We start from the raw sequence: 16,120 nt of genomic DNA, 5'->3' as shown, positions 1-16,120 counted from the left end.
TACAGGCTTGACTTTCTTGAATTATCACTCATACAGGCTATTTCAGGATTAAATTACTCAGCTGTGGGACTGAAGTCCCGTTTTCACGCTAGCAATTGTCCAGGGTCACTCAAAGCTTCTAGATCATCTTCAGAACTAGGCACACAGCTCTCTTCCAGGGGGGCAGCTACTTCTTCAGAGTCAGCAGGAGAATTTCCAATCTGCTATAACCTGTAATACAGTCTTACAAAAGGAAGCACAGGCATAGGAGTAACTGCCCCATCACTTTTGTCCAGTGATTAGGTAGGCTGATCTCACCTTGTCCATAAGTCTCACCTGCATTCATTTGGAGATAATTATAAACAGTATGCGTAACAGGAGCCTTTTTGTCACTAACACACACACACACATGGTATTATGCACATATCATAAGGGTAAAAATCAATAAAGTTTTACAAACTAAACATATGTACCTCTATCCAGATCAAAAAGAGAATGTTAATAGTATCCAAAGGCATGAGATGGCTGGATGGCATCACTGACTCAATGGATGTGAGTCTGAGTGAACTCTGGGAGTTGGTGATGGACAGGGAGGCCCAGCGTGCTGTGATTCATGGGGTTGCAAAGAACCAGACACGACTGAGCGACTGAACTGAACTGAACTGAACTGAAAGGCTCATCTCTGTTCCCTTTTGCTCCCTACCATTACCACCATCCTCAGGGAGAGTGAGCACCATCCTGACCCTAACAAAATGAATCCGCTTTGTCCTTTGCTCTTTGCTTATTTGCACATGTACATTTATGCATAAACTGAATCATACAACGTGGACTTTTGAACTCTGGTTTCTTTTCCTCAAAGTAAGCTCATACTGCATAGCATCCCATTGTGTGAATATTTCCACTCTACCGTTGATAGACATTTTAGTGTTATTATAAATACTGTCACTGGAAACATTCTAGAACATGTATGTTGGCAAACCTATAGGTTCACTTTCAAAGCTGGATTTCCCTGGATTCAGTCTCAACTATCCCTTTGTTATCTGAGGCCAGTTGCTTATCTTCTAGGTCACCTTTCCTAATCCATAAAAAGACAGGCTATATCACCTTCTCATAAGGTTGTGTATCTGTGTGTGTGTGTGTGTGTGTGTGTGTGTGTAAGACTATGTGTGTGGGAGGGGGCTGTGCTTTATCAACTCAATGAATGTACATTCATCTAGGCACTGGGGATGCAGCCATCCGCATAGTAGATAAGTGTATGTCAATATGAAGCTGAATTCTAGTAGCACAAAGAAGCGGGAACAGGTAGAAGAAGATAAGAAAAGAGAATAAACAGAAAATAAAAAATGAATATATATATTCATTTATTTTCTATTTTCTTTGTGCTCTCTCTCTCTCTCTCTATATATATATATATATATATGAAAAAACCTGGAATGTTAGGAAGTGCTACGGAGAGAGATGAAGTAAAAAAGTAGGGTTTGGAAGGTTGGGAGTCAGATTATATTTAAGTAGTTTGTCAGGGACATTTTCACCAAGAAGGTGATGTTTGCGCAAATACCTAAAACAGAGAAGAAAAGTTTTAAAACAGTGTTCAAAGCAGAGACTCTGAAACAAGGACAAGTCTAGGGTGTTTGAGGAATACGAAAAAGGCCAGAATAAGAGACAGGAAAAGAACAGGAGAGGGGGATGCAGAGTGGTAAATGCAGAGGTTGAATTGAGTCTTATGGGTCACTGGAAGAGCCTTCCTCAGAGTGAAATGAGAAGCACTGGAGGGTTTGTGCAAAAAGAATTATGTTTTAGTACTGTCAATAGAAACTCCCATAAGAATACGCAATGTGGAGCATGAGAAATGAATGGAAAGAGAATGATGAGGGTAAAAAGATATAAGGAGTAGGCATATGATGCTCATTAACATATGGATTAGTGTGTAGATGCATTGTGTGTGTACATGTGTGTGAGTTTATTTTATGAACATGTGCCATATTACTTAATATTGGAAAGGCTTTCAGAGGAGGTAGGGATTTTAGTGTGTACCTTGAATTACAATTTGGATAAAGACCAAGATAATGGATTTCCTATTGAACATGAGGTTTAACATCCTTTTCTTTCTTTTCCTCTTGAACTAAAGAGATTTAGTGATTCCATGCTTCCATGCTGTGATTTCTCCAGAAGTGACCAAATTTCTACCAAAGGGAAAAATATTTTGTTAATGGCCATAATCTACTTGTGTTACCATTGAAATCATTCTCTTCATAGTCAACTTCATCATCACATGATCTTCAATTGTGTAAAGATGTCAAGAATTGTGATGGATGGAAGAATTTTTAATTTTTATGTAATTTTATTTCATTTATTTCTGCAAATGTTAGCTCTCCTTCGTATATTTCTAGCTACCCAGTTAACATGTCCTCTGAATTTTTCAAACACTTGAGAGTACATCTTAGTATTTTCACTCCATCACCTCCAGTCTTTGTCTGGTTTTGAATCCCAGACTTCTATCAGGATGACTATAGTCAGCATTCATTCCTTACATCTTTCAATTAAATACAATATCCTCTGATTTTTCATAGTAGTAGGGTTTTATGACTATTGTTAATAACATTTTAGAAGCTTCAATTTATTGCATAATTTGCATTCTTAAAGCTAGACTTTTTAAAAAGAATATTAGCTTCTTGAGATGCTATTCCCCCACATATACCCTGAGGAACATTTTTTATCTGAATATATTATGATAAATCAATCCTAGATGTTTGTTGATTTCTTTCTTACATGGAGAACTTGGCTCTATCCTTAACAAGGTCCAGAATAACTTCTGTCTTCCTTGGTTGCTAAGGGCAAGATGTAAAGGAAACTCTTCTCTCACAACACACGTATACTATGCTTCAGTGACTCCAGATTTGGTGTCTTGCCCTTATAAAGGCAATTTACATTTCCTTTTTAATTAATGCTCTCTCCTTTGATTAGTTCATCATAGCTGGGGAAAAAAAATTAAAAAGGTTTTCATCTCATCTGCTTCTCGTGCACATAGCCTCATGCCAGTGGTGTGAGATCACTTATCATTTACACATCTATCATTTATTTTAATCTAGGCCATCTTTGTGGAGGGGGTAGAACTGCATACACTGCTTTTTCAACCATCATGCCCTTTCTCGTCCATTTGATTTAATCAATCTGCGTCCATGTGTGTACTGTATATATCTTCCCTGTAGTTTCACAGCCTGTCAGTCACTTGTCATAAGCAAACTGGCCATCAACCTCCAAAGGTCTGGCTGATGAGTGGCTCCTTTGACAGTGGCTAGGTTTCCCTAAGGGCCTTCACTCCTCAGAAGTCTTAAAATATCTACCCTAGCCCTGCAAGGCCTGACCTGCAGCCTCATGTAGATACTACTTTGTTGAAACACACTAGGCATGACTGCAGCATGCTGCAACAAGGAACAGAAAGAACCAGTACCCATACATGAATTGGTATCTGTACAACAAGGCCTTCTTCCCCATAAAGAAGTAAAATATTTAAAGCAGGGTTTCTCTGGTGGCTCAGTGGTAAAGAATCTGCACATGGATTTGATCCCTGGTCCAGGAAGATACCACATGACAAGGAGCAACTAAGTCTGTGTGCCACAATTATTGAGCATGTGCTCTAGAGCCTGAGAACTGCAACTGTTGAGCCCATATGCCACAACTACTGAAGCCCGTGTGCCCGAGAGCCCGTGGCTCCACAACAGAAGAAGCCACCACAATTAGAAGTCCGTACACTGCAATGAAGAGTAGCCCCTGCAACAACCAAGACCCAGCACAGTCAAAAATAAATAAATAAAATTATATATATATATTTAAAAAAATTATAGCATATAGGCTCCAGTCAGTATCTGACTGACAACTAAACTACTTCTGAAAATCATAATTTTGTGGAACTAATGCACAAAGGATTCAAAATTAATTAACAAATTCGATTGTCAATCTTAGTGATCTTGGTATGGTTTATGATTGGTTTACTCAGTCAGTCAAGATCTGATGAGTTTGGGAATGGTTATCTCACTGATGAAGTATTCAAGGTGAAGAGTCACATTTTGAGAGGGACATGAGAAATCTAGAGTGAATCTTCAGATGAGAGGACCTGAAAACCACACCCTAGGAAGAGCAGTTGAGACAGAGAGCTTAGACAGAATAGAGTCTATGACGTCTTCTTCAGAATCTTCAAGGCTGTAATTTAGAGAAGAGTAAAATTTTATTTTATTTCAAAGGGAGAATCCATTCATTCATTCACCTGAAATCAGGTAAAAGCCCAAGGGAGGCAAGGAATTAGATTCATGGATACCTAGGGTGAGAAGTCCAGGTGGGTGGAAGAGTCAGTGCAATGCCATGGAGCAGGACTGTGCCTAGTGTACCCGGAGCAGACTAGGGGAGAAGAGTAGAGAGACGGGGGGAGGGTAAATGACGTACCGTTTACCTTCTTAGCCAGTGTACAGACTTTTACCTTGAGGGCCTTGAGGAGTCACTGCAGTGTTTTAAGCAGGGGGGTCCCATGATTTGATCAGTTTCATTTGGATCATTCTTGATGTTGAGAGACTCACCCGAGAGAAGGGAGATGAGTTTAGAAAATCTGTCCAGTAATCAGAAAAAGGATGGTGCTAACTTGCATCAGAAGGTCCCAAAGGCCATAGTGGGTTGGGTATGGTATATAAGACTGAGGAGAGTAAGGGCAACTCTAAATGGTTAAGAAGAGACTGAAGGGCAAAAGTTTTAGAATAAGGATACATTTGGAAGAAAAGTCAGAGGTCTCTTAGATCACTACTGAAACTTGCTTTTTTGGGGGGGGATGGGAAATAATGCTATACTATATTCTAAATAAATTAATAACAGTTTAATTTATTTCACTTATTCAAATATACACAAGCAGGTTCCCCCACCCCAGAAGATCATATGCATTAGGAGAGAAACATAAGTCAATGATTTTAATGCAATATGATATTGGGATGAAGAAAAATGCCGTGTAGCCCTAAATGAAGAAATACTACTATTTATTCATTCTAAGAGAATAGATATGTTAATAAACATAGGGTCTAAGTTTTCTCATGTGTAAAATGTAAAAGTAACACGTTCTACTTGATATGCTTGTTGGGAGAACTCAGTGAGGTAATGGATGTTCAGTATCTATCCTCACCCTCTCCCTGCTGTCGCTTCCTGGATGCACCATTTCCTCCAAATCTCTTCCATCTCCCGTACCTACACCTTACCTGCTCATTTATAATTTCTTCATGTGGATTTTTCTTTATACCTTCTTGCTACCTTCTTTATACCTCCTTCTACCTGACTTACTGCTAATAATGACACTTCCTTGAACCATTTGGGCTTCCCTGGTGGCTCAGATGTTAAAGAATCTGCCTGCAATATGGGAGACCTGGGTTCGATCCCTGGGTTGGGAAGATACACTGGAGAAGGGAACAGCTACCCACTTCATTATTCTGGCAAAATTCCATGGAATTACGGAAAATTCCATGGTCAGAGGTCCAGGGCTACAGTCCATGGGGTTGCAAAGAGTCAGACATGACTGGGCAATTTTCACTCGAACCATTTTACAACTGAATTGCTCTTTGCCTCATTTCCTCAAACAAAGGTGGTTCAGTCAGCTTATCAGGAACTCTGAAATGAAACTGAAAAACAAAATCACAAAACTCAAGAACTTTCTTTAAAATTTCTCCCATCCCCAGTGTTCTGTGTTGATGCAAGTAAGCTCTAGAAAACACTGCTACTTTCATGAATACCTTCAATATGTGATTCCCCACGTGTAGGTGGAGAGGCCTTGGATGGTATCAGCTGTCTCTCTCTTCACTTTTTTCCCAAAGGGCTTTGCACTTGGCAGAGGCCACTACACATCTGTGGAATAAACGAATCTTCACATTCAAAGACTTTGGGTTCATTGTGGATGGTATCAGAATTTATATTAGGGATTCTTCTTACTCCTTAGCTGTATTATTTGACTTCACTGGTTTTAAAGGCATCATTTCCAGTCTATTTTTCTACTTCTCTTGTCAAATTTTATTGGTCCAACATGAGCATTCTGAATTTTAAAATTCTCTGGAGCTTAATATTTGTTCTACATTTTAGGGAAAGATAGAGCAAAATTCAACTGAAATGAGTGTTCCTCATCAACCCTTATGCTTCTGTTCTGTGACCACCTGGTTACATGTTAGACCCCACCAAAGGGAATGAATGAGGGGAGAACTGTGGAGGACAGAGCCCCAGAAGGATCCTGTTTCCCGTTTGACTGGTAAAAGTGAGTCACTCCTGATAGTGAGCAGAATGATATTCACAGACCATTACAACTCAGAGAACCAGCAAAGTGAGAACAGTAAACAAGGATGATTTTCAGTGTCAAGGCTAAATTTTTTCTGATGTTAAATATCATCCTTCATGTAACACTTTCCTTCATTGCTCTTTTCTCTGAACTCCATTCTCTCTCTACACTTCAGATTTCTGGCACTGCTTACTTATGCCTGTCCCTGCTGGTGTGGTACACTCTTGTTTGAGTAAGGCACAGGAAATGTGAAGATGAGCAGTTGCGTTCACTGCTTGGGCACCGCCCTGATCCCGACAGCACATTGGTCTCCTTAGGAATTACCCTCCTGCTTTTACATGAGTGCTCAGCGCATCTGTCCATCCAAAGGCTGTCTTTCTGCATAAAAGCTGGATTCTTTCTGGCCCTTTCCACCAGACTCCTCTGCTCACTACCCAGGTTCAGACAAGGGATGAAGACATTGAAGCTTTCAGTCTGACTCTCTTTCTCATGACTGTAGATTTTAAGCATCGTGTCACACAAATGGAGGCCGTGATTTTGATGTATTCAATCCAACAGTAGGATTTGGTGCAAATGGAGAGAATTTCAACTGCCAGGCGTCCAGGATCCCATCTGTTCCGAATACACTGTGTGTATCTGCTGCAAAATCTTGAGCTTCCTCATAGCCTTTTAGAAAATTCCAGAGCTTTCCTCTAACCTAACAGCAAGTTTTCTTTCTGCGTAAGTTAGCTGAGTTTACTTTCTGTTTAAGAACTCTAATACAGAGCAATAAGTCTGCCTTTTTAATTATGACCTCCATAGGCCATGGGCCTAGGGGGCATAGTGTAAATGTTTATTTAATGAGTGAGTAAGTAAAAGTTATTTTAATGTAAGAGAAAAGATGAGATAACATAAATGAACATTTGGATTGAGCTGAAAATGGACACTGCCTTGTCCCTGTTTCTTTTGCAACACTTTCCTCCCTGTCAGTTTTCTTTTTTTTTTTTTTTTTTCTGCCCTGGTTTCTGGTTTTCAGTTGTAATTTGCTTTAAAGATAATACTGCCATGTTCCTTTGAACTGAAACTATCTGGCAATTTATGGTCAAATTTAAGTTTGGCATAACAGGCTTAATGTTCAGCTTTCCATCTGTATTCTGTGCTTGGCAAAAACCCAGGGAAACTTGGGATTTTATGCTCCTGAATTTTATAAACCAGTAAACACAAAGGTATTGGAATTGTATATCTTAGCATGAAGCATTTTATCTTGTGCATAAGAAATATCAAATTGGACTGTGGTGCAGGCAGCTAAGGGATTTGCACTGCTTCCTCCCTTTAGAAATGTTCTTTTTTAAGAACCAGTGTCTGTGGAAAGTGATGATAAAACAAAAACAGTGATTTACTTTGTTCAGTGTTCCCAGATTGTCAAGCTATTCTCACCTGGATTCTGTGATGTTACCCTTCCAATGGCCCAAGGTGGTCAAGGTTTGTGTTCCCACGCCATTTTAAAGGGAGGTACAAGAGAGCCTCACAGAACTTAAGAGGTGCTGAAGGTCATACAGCTGATTAATGCAAAATCAGAATGATCAGAATTTAGGTTTCCTTTGTGCTGACAACCAGATAGAGAGTTAATTCATTCTTTGATTTTTTCAGACTTTATCCATTAGAGCCTTGTTTTGTTATATACTTTTTACCTACTGTGTATCAGATATGTGTAGGTTCTGGGAATGTGCTATGAACAAAATATATGGAGTCCCTGATTAATCTCAAGGTGGGCTCATCTAAGTATGGGACTGAGTAATTCCTAATATCTGAGAATTTGTTCAGTCTTTTGAAATCCTTGGCCAGGCCTATGTTGAATATGGATGACACTGGCCTTGATTGTAATACTGATGTTGATCCTGATAATGAAAATGATGCTGGAAGCCAATCTTGCATTTCATGCATTTCTTTATTGAGCACTGTCTTTATCCTCTGAAATAATCCTCTCTCACCTCCAGGACTCTAAATACACGTTGACTCCCTGAAGCTTTGTTTCACTGATATTGTTAGTAATATCACTCCTCTCCATCACCCTTCTACCAAGTCAAGCTTTTACTGTGGCATACTCTCCTTCTATGACTGGAGAGGCAGCCTTACCTTTGCTTCACCTCTGATACCTGATTATAACAGCCTGATGTGGGGTTAAGAGACAACCTCAAGTGGAGAAATATTGAATCAGTAGCACAATGTAATAAATATGCAAATCTCTCCTTTCAGAAGCCTTATTCCAGGCCATCTAATAATGCCTCCATATTTCTTCATGTTATTATTCTCTCTGCTGCAGCAGGGAGGAGGCTGCTTCTACAGCAATGCTGTTCTGCCTTCCCACCTGTTTACATTTACTATATGACTGCCTAGGGAACCCTGCAGAAAATAATGCTTGTGTGAGCCATTTAGTTGACTACATGTCAAAAAGTAATTTGAATCAAAGAGTCACTAACTTAATTGATGGTGATGGCTCCATCCAAAAACAACCAAAGAAATTGATGTTGTGCAAATTGCACATATATTGCTCTTGAATTTGTGAGCATATTCTTGTTTGCCTTGACAGGATTCAAATTATCTTCCGGACAGCTCGACACATTACTTAAGATGTGCCTGTATGTGAATTTTAGCTGCTAAAGGGGGCAATAACAACCTTCCTGTGAAATTAATTCCCATGACTTCAACTTCATCTTGCTCTTTCTTTTACTCATTCCCTGCACATACCCCTTCCACTCCTTTACAATTGTGTTCTAACCTCTAAGTCATTCTAGTCACCATGGAATACAGACCTATTGTCTTTGCAGACCCCATAGAGACCTAAGGTCTTGAGGAGTAAAAGATGACAGAATTTTAAATTCTGTGGACACATTCAGTTCAGTGATACCAGGCTCTATTTTTGACTTGTCATTAGGTATTTTTTGATGGGTAGAGATCCTGAAAATTAATTTCCAAGTGAGCATATATCCCAGTGAGAGCTGGTATTTAGATCCTGGGCTGAGGAGGCTGACCCAGCAGTCATGCCCCCAGAGTGGTGGTGCTGTGGGTCAGAGGACAGGGTCAGCATAAGAAACAGTCAGTTTGCAACACTTGGAGTTATCTGCATGAAGATATAAGATTCTCATAAATAACTCTCAGTGGTGCTGTCCCAGTAGGTGCCAATTCCAGCAGACTATACAATGAAGTGTATAAAGCATTGGATGAGGGGAAGAAACACAGCTATCAGGCTTACCTCTGACACTAAGGAGCTGTCAGACATGAGCCACACACAAACAAGGTAGTAATGTGAGAAGATTTGAGGTTTTCTGGCACTAAGGAAATGAATTATTATAAGATCAAGAGGAAGGAAGATTAAGCAGCAACCCACCTGCTTGGTCTACCCTTCTGTTCATGGCAATCATTTTATGGAGCTAGATATCTGTAAATATCACCTGAAAAAAACAAGGATGTACATGATGTTCAAAGGGTCTGTGATGGTTAACTTTATGTGTCAACCTGATTGGGCTAAAGGATGCCCAGATAGCTGGTTAAAAAAAAAAAAAAAATGGAGTTGTGTCTGTGAGGAGGGTGTTTCTGGAAGAGATTAGCATTTGATTTAGCAGACTGAGTAGAGAGATCACCTTTATCAGTGTAGACATGCATCATCCAATCTGTCAAAAACCCAAATGGAACAAAATGGCAGAGGAAGGGCCAATTTTCTCCCTCTTCCTGAGCTGGAATATTCATTTTTCCTTCCTAGAGACATTGGAGCTCTTGGTTCTTGGGCCTCTGAACTCAGGCAGAATTATACCTTTGGATTTCCCTGTTCCCCAGTTTGCAAATTATGGGATTTATAGACCTCCATACAACATTGATGGGGAAAAAGTGAAAACACTGCAGATTTTATTTTCTTGGGTTTCAAAATCACTGTGGATGATGACTGCAGCCATAAAATTAAAAGACACTTGTTCCTTGGAAGAAAAGCTATGACAAATCTGGACAGCCTATTAAAAAGCAGAGACCACTTTGCTGACAAAGGTCCATATAGTCAAAGCTATGGTCTTTCCAGTAGTTATATATGGATGTGAGTGTTGGACTGTAAAGAAGGGCTGAGCACTGAAGAATTGCTGCTTTTGAATTGTGGTGCTGGAGAAGACTCTTGAGAGTTCCTTGGACTGTAAGGAGATCAAACCAGTCAATCCTACAGGAAATTAGTCCTGAATATTCATTGGAAGTACCGATACTGAAGCTGAAATTCCAATACTTTGGCAACCTGATGCAAAGAGCCAACTCATTGGAAAAGACCCTGATGCTGGGAAAGACTGTAATCAGGAGAAGAAGGTGACAGAGAATGAAAAGGTTGGATGTCATCACTGACTCAACGAACATAAATTTGAGCAAACTCCAGAAGATAGTGAAGGACAGGAAAGCCTGACATGCTGCAGTCTGTGGGATTGCAGAGTTGGACACAGTTGAGTGGCTGAACAGCATGATCCAAATGAACCAACCAACAGCAATAACACATGAGCCAAATCCTATAATCTCTCTGTCTGTCTCTCTCTCCACAGAATGGCCTAGCATAGTTGCACAAAGTTTCCTCTTTCAACTCACTTTCAGTCTCATCAACCTCTACTATTGCATCCAAGAAGAGTTCTCAACTCCTTTCTACTCTTTTATCTCCTACAACCTTGACATTCTTCTTTGTTTGTTTGTTGTTGTTGTTGTTTTGGGTATAGACTCTGAGACCCACCTGTGGTTTGCTTTGTGAACATCTAATGTAATAAATTCTACCTCAGAATCCTAGTCCTGGAATAAGCAATTTGGCCTCTATACTAATTTTCTACCACAGATTTTGCAGCATGAACTTTAGAGTCAATTCTGATTCTCAAAGCTAGACAATATTATTTTTTCCCCAAATCACAGATATTGCTTATTATCCCATCAATTTCAGCACAGCTTTCATAGTTGAGAGTTAGGCAACTGTCTGGTGACTTTGGTTCTGCTTGGCCTTGTTTAAGGATCACTACTTTCACCATGAAGATCTCATCATGTGTCTGGGTTTCAAAGCTGTGGACAGTGAATTAGACGGACTCCAAGCCAATTCTATGATCCTTCTGATTGATCACCTTTTCAACAATTATACCTACTTCAGTTTTGGACCCTCTATCTGAGTCTGTGTCTTGCTTAGTACTACTGGCCACCAGTCTAGAATCCATTTTTTTGATATTGTGATTGTGAATTGTGATGTTATAAACAGCCTTGCAAACAATTCTTCCCCAAGTGGTCACTATCTCATTCCCCATGGGACTTCAAGGTAGATCTGTATACAGCTCTCTGAAGTCACGTGCATAATTCAGTTAGAATTGAGCCATGATAAAATCAATAATAATTCATTAAAATAAATAAAAAATAATTAAAATCATTCAATAAAATCATTAATAATTTTTAATAAAATTATTAAAAAGATAAAGTGATTTTGTAATTTCAGCATTTCTTTGATTCATTTGGTCATTTAAACAACTGTTTCTCAAGTTTTAATGTCTGTATGAATCATCTTGGATCTTTTTCAAATGCAGACTCTTATTCAGTGGGTCTTAGGTGGGGCCAGAGATTCTAAAGAATTCCCACATAATGTCAATGTTCCTGGCCCATGGTGCATAACTTCTATAAACTGTTATTTATCTCTATTTTCCTTGGCTGTGTATCCTTTATTTTTCTATTCTGTTTTTTTTTTATTTTATTTTTAAACTTTACAATATTGTATTAGTTTTGCCAAATATCGAAATGAATCCGCCACAGGTCTATTCTGTTTATAAGAAGTCCCTCTAATTACCCAGATATTATAATTGTGAGGTAATCCAAAACAAATGATCTTTTTTTCTTTTATGTAAAAATTGCTTAGACATGTGTATTTTTAATCGAGTTTTTGTTTGTTCCTATCCAATTGTGCCTACATAAGGATTATAAACATTTGCCCATTTCTTTGCATAGCACAACACCCTTCATATTGTACACTAAAGAAAATACTTTAAAGCCCTTTCTTTGAAAAAGCTGTTTTCTTAAGTATCAGATAGCATTTAAATGTATAAAAACAATTTAAAGAAGAAAGCATCTTGTAGTCTAGGTGAAAGCTCACATGGATGCAAGCATTTGAATCAACCCTGCACCATTTAATTGTGGTTCACAGGCCCACTGCATGCCTCCATCGGTCACGCAGACCTGCCGCTCTCTTGTGTAAAACATAGCAGAAGCCCTCATCAGCTTCATCTCCAACAGGGGACTGGGGTGCTGCTGTTGGCCAACACCTTATCTGCCTGCTCTGACCAGACGCATATGTGATCTTCTCAGTCCCTGCCTTGATAAGATTCTTCCTTTTCTCTGCCCATGCCCTAAAGCCACATTTTTCATCCTGCCTTCCTGCCCTCCTTTTGAAGCCCCTCACTGTGTGTGTGCCTGGTCAGAGTAGAATGGGGTAGATTAGTGCTGGTGAGAGATGATTACAAAGCAAAAAGGCTTAAAGAGAAATCACCAAATGTCCAATAAGTACCAAGTCTTATCCTTTGGTGACTTTACCCTAAGCAGCCTCACAGCTATACAAACTGAGAATCTCTGCCTCTGGAAACTCGTCTTTCATTTCCAAGGAAATTTTGATGAAAAAATGAAGCCCATTGTGCCTTTTCTTTCTCAAGTGACATCTCCCAAGCACGATCTGCTGTTTTGCTGGTTTTGCTGGCAGTGAAAAATGCCAAGTACAGGTCGAGTCTGTGCACTTTTGAGGCATAAGACCTTTTACTAGGCTGGAACAACACCGCCACAGAGCAAAACTCATTTTTTCTGCCACTGTCAGCAGGCAAGTGTTGCAAAAACAGGAAAGGTTTGCATAAGAAAGCTCTCAAATGTTAATCCATTTTTATAACTGTACTTAACCCTAAATTTTGTATAAGCTTCTGAAATACTGAGATAACTCGTTGCTTACTCGCTTTACCTTCCTTTACAAAATGAAGGTAGCCTAAAATCAAGGAATTAGATGAATTCACAGTGAAAGTGATATTCCCCTTTGTCTCCAGGCCACTTTCTTCAGGGCAGTTAGGTGATGGTGCAGAATGGAAGACCAGGAGCCTGGAAGAAGAAGAAGGTTATAGTTCCATGTGACCTAGGAAGATCTTTGGGGTCTCAGGTTCATTACTGGTGAAATTAACTCTAAGGCTCCTTCTAGTGTGACAATTCTCTCCTTCTAGGAATAAAGTCTGAAAAATTGTCTTTTATCTGAGGCCAGAGAAAAGGTACACAAATAAATAGAGAAATATTCCTCAAAAACATCTCCCTAATTATGATAAAATCAATCCTAAGTGCTTACTAATCACTGCTTAATAGAAATGAAGAAATTTTTGTTCCTCAGCCTCCTGAAAGTCTTTCTAAACTTCTACACTAATGTAAATAATTCCTTTATAACAGTCTGTAATTCATAAGCTGAGATTAAAAATAGTTAAGGGGTTGTAAACTTCAAAATTTAAACCCACTTCTTATTTCATCACAGCAATGTACAGAAAAAAAAAAAAAAGAGAGAGAGAGAGAGGTCCTCTATTGCTCTCTAACATCTTAGTATTTTGTGGTTTTAAAGTATTAATTCTTAACCCAAATCAATGAAGTTTCGAGACAAGTGTGTTCGTGTATTCATGGGAATATCAGAACCTCTGGTATTAGGGGATGAGGAAAAATATTTTTCAAAATGCATACCTTCTGCAGCTCTGAAACATGCCCTCTAACCTGGTGTGATGATACAGAGAAAAACAGGCAGTATTCTTTAGAGCGTGAATTAAGCATTCTTGAGGAGTAGCTGCTGATTATATATATATATAAAAGATAAGGAAAGACTCAGAGTACACTTATTAAAAAACAAGAAAACAGATCCATCTGACACATTCACAAGTCTTATAGGCTGCAAATAACCACAAGGACAAAGAAGAAAACTGTCATAGCTTTTTTTTTTTATTTTTCAAATTATCTGCTTGCTTGTTAATATCACAGTTTATATTTGGTCATAGGTGAAGAAATTGTCAAGCCTTGAAGTGATTTCATTTAACCCAGGACAGGAGGCCAAAAGGTTGGGAACTCTCCGTGGTCCTGAATCAGGAAACAGTAAAACAGATGCCTTAGCTCTGGTGGTCTGGGGGAACCTGCACAGCTTGACACAGTTAAGGCCCAGGGGATGCTTTAAATCTGAAAACAGGCAGGTGTATGCACTGCATTAAAATTTGTATGTTTGTTCCTGTAATATTATGTGCAGTGCCCTTTGGATGGAATGGAAAAGAGACAAAGAGGGGTCAAAAAAAAAAAAAAAAAAAGAGAGGAGAGAGAGAGAGAAAGGGTGGGAATCAAAAGTAGAAAAGGAATAGAATCTAAAATTAAAATCTAAAACATCAGGAATTGGACAGAAGATTAAACACAGGCTTTCTCAACAAATCTACAATGCTGGGTCTCAGAGGAACCTGTTGAAATGTGAAAGAGGTAGTTTTTTGTTAAATCAGGGGAAGATCTATGTTAAAAACTCAGCAGACACTAAACTCCTACCCTGGGGATTGGGAGGCAAAGGAAAATACATTTAGTTTCTAGAAAGAATCACACAAATGCAGTCATGTTGCCCACTCTATGTTGAAAATAAAAGATGCTCCTTTGGAGGATTTGGCCCTAATTAGTTTATGTTGATATCTAGGAGAACAAAGTTGCAAAAGCCAATTGCTCCATTTATAAACAAGTTCTGTGTTAGATTTAACATGAGAATGACTCTGGAAGACCTTGTCTTGCATTGTTAAATTTTATATCAGACTTGACAAGCCCCTCTTATACTACTGAAACAAACCCATAGGATGAAACAGACCAGCTAGGAAACATGCATCCCTGAAAATTACAACCTCTGTGGTATTAAAATTCATTCTTTGGAATCACACCACACATAAGATATCCTTTTCAGGCAGATGTGAGTCTGTGCTGAGTTGTTTAATTCATTGGAAATGAATCAATGTCATTGAAACAATATGATTTTGAGGCAGAAGACTAAATGGGTACCTCATATTCTCTTTTGAGAGCCAAGCACAGAACCCATCTCTTCTTTTTAGATCCAACTATGCCCACTATACTGTTCTGAGTCATGGACACAATATTTTGAAAGATAAACATGAATTAAAGTACCTTCCAAATTGAATAGTGGGGAATGTGAAAGGATTTGAAACTATATCAACACAAAAATAGGGAGAAGAGAAAGCAAAGCTTACCAAATGTAAGATAAATTTTGCCAAGAACCTTCTGCAACCTTCTCAGGCATGTTGCTAAGACTTATTGAGGTCATTATTTCAATCTTCTATGGGATACATTTATGGAGGCACCCTGAATTTCAAGTTCTGTTCTGGTTATTTACATTTTAAACTTGTTATATTTGAATGAGAAAGGGGCAAACAAATAATTTTATTTCATTTACATAAAGCAAAGCAAAAAGCATCTATAAAATGAATAATTAGGGCTTGACAGCCATTAAGTTTTCATCTGATAGTAAAAGCTATGAGTTTAAATACTGACAGCTTTCCAAGACAAAGTAATCTTGATAAGAATTGGGAGAAGGGAAGTACAGTTTGTGACATATACTTAAATTTAACTAGATGGCAGTAAACAATAAAATAATTTATTAACTCTTCTGCCAATATCACAATATATTAGTTTGGGGCACTGTGGTATCTGTTATGATATTTTGGGTTTCCACAATTCCCATCTGTGCTAGACTAGACCAGAGATAACAGAACACGAACCATTTCAAACATGAAGGCAGTTGTGCGCCAACTCCACATGTTCTAACTCCACACCAGATTTCTGAGC

This window comes from Bison bison, unplaced genomic scaffold (assembly GCF_000754665.1).
Source record: "Bison bison bison isolate TAMUID 2011002044 unplaced genomic scaffold, Bison_UMD1.0 scf7180017863820, whole genome shotgun sequence".
Lineage (NCBI taxonomy): Eukaryota > Metazoa > Chordata > Mammalia > Artiodactyla > Bovidae > Bison > Bison bison.
The sequence above is the reverse complement of the archived record's forward strand: the minus strand, read 5'-3'. Positions refer to the sequence as shown.